The sequence below is a fragment of the Rutidosis leptorrhynchoides genome, chromosome 11, assembly GCF_046630445.1.
Source record: "Rutidosis leptorrhynchoides isolate AG116_Rl617_1_P2 chromosome 11, CSIRO_AGI_Rlap_v1, whole genome shotgun sequence".
In the NCBI taxonomy this organism is placed as follows: domain Eukaryota; kingdom Viridiplantae; phylum Streptophyta; class Magnoliopsida; order Asterales; family Asteraceae; genus Rutidosis; species Rutidosis leptorrhynchoides.
The window spans coordinates 97,375,001-97,376,706 of record NC_092343.1 but is presented as its reverse complement, the minus strand read 5'-3'; the positions used below and the strand labels follow the sequence as shown (position 1 = coordinate 97,376,706).

The window sequence follows — 1,706 nt, the reverse complement described above, 5'->3', positions numbered from 1 at the left end:
TTATCTTCATTAACCTTTTCAACTACCGGTTCTGTTTCCTTATCTTGCTCAGATTGTGGTGCCTGTGGAGTAGGAATAGAGTCATCAGAAATTACAGGTATTTCAGGTGGTTTAAGTGTAATACCACTTCTTGTGGTAATGGCTTTAGCTATTTCATTTCGGGGGTTAGCATTTGTATCGCTAGGTAGACTCTCTGGTTTTCTTTCACCTATCAACCTTGCTAGGTTACTTACTTTTTGTTCCAGATTTTGGATTGAAGCTTGTTGATTTCTAAATGCTTGAGCATTTTGTTCATTGGTTTGTTTCTGAGATGTGAAAAACTGCGTTTGAGATTCAACTAGCTTTGACATCATATCTTCTAAATTTGGCTTTTTATCATCAGTTTGTGGTGGTTTATGTGAAAAAATAGGTCTTTGATGGTTGTAAGTATTGTTAGATACTTGTTGATTTCTAGGACCTTGTTGGTTGTTGTATGGAACATTTCGGTTATAATTCTGATTTTGATTGTAGTTTGGTCTTGGCGGTTGATAATTATTCTGATAATTATTTCCAGGCCTTTGGTTCATGTATGAAACATTCTCTCTTTGTTCCATTGTTTGTTCAATATTGAGACAATCTTTTGTCAAATGTGGTCCTCCACATTGCTCACAACTAATTCTTATTGCGTGAATATCTTTAGTCATCTTTTCCATTCGTCTCTCGAAAGCATCTAACTTTGCGGAAATGGAATCAAAGTCATGGCTAGAATCGGCTCTAGCTGCTTTAGGTGATCTAACGATGTCTTTTTCTTGGTGCCACTCATGTGAGTGGGAGGTTGTGTTATCAATATTTTGTAAGCTTCAGTTGCGGTTTTCTTCATAATAGAACCACCAGCTGCTATGTCGATGTCTTTTCTTGTAGTAATGTAGCATCCTTGGTAGAATATTTGCACTATTTGATAAGTGTCTAAACCATGCTGAGGACATCCTCTCAACAACTTTCCAAATCTTGTCCACGCTTCATATAGAGTTTCATTTGGCTTTTGTGTGAACGTAACAATTTCTCCTTGAAGTCTCACAGCTTTAGATGCCGGAAAGAATCTTTTAAGAAATTTCTCAACTAAAACATCCCATGTATCAATCGCCCCTTCAGATAACGATTCTAACCAATCTTTGGCTTCTCCCTTTAAAGTCCAGGGAAATAACATGAGATAGATCTGTTCATCCTCAACTTCTCTGATTTTGAATAGAGTACAAATCCTATTAAAGGTTCGAAGATGTTCGTTTGGATCTTCTTTTGGCGTACCACTAAATTGTCATTGATTAGTTACCATGTGTAGGATTTGTCCTTTGATTTCATAATCTGGCGCATTAATTTCTGGTTGAGTAATGGCGTAACCTTGTCCAGTGCGTGTAGCTCTCATTCGATCTTCATACTTAGAGGTTCCTGATTTTTCATGATTGGATTTGTTGAATCTGAATCACTAGAGGATTCTGATTTAATGGTTTCTTTCTCGACAATCTCTGGTTGTATGATTTGTGGTTCAGGAGGAATGATTAGTGGTTCAGGATCTCTGAATTGTCCTTGAATATCCTCCGGGTTCTCAATTGTGAGGCCGGGTTCAAAAAATGGATTATCGAAAATTTGAATTGGAGTTCTTAGTCGATTAGATGATGATTCTAAAGAAAAATCAACGGCGACAATGTTGGCTAGATGTCTTGATCGAG

The 1,706-nt window shown here is 37.2% G+C and overlaps 1 non-coding gene across 1 annotated transcript; it reads left to right on the top strand.

Moving 5' to 3' along the window:
- Nucleotides 1–947: 947 nt before the first annotated feature.
- Nucleotides 948–1,054, top strand: LOC139879272 (small nucleolar RNA R71). Its single transcript, XR_011770124.1, has one exon. It is a non-coding gene; the product is annotated as a small nucleolar RNA R71 (small nucleolar RNA).
- The last annotated feature ends 652 nt before the right edge of the window (nucleotides 1,055–1,706 follow it).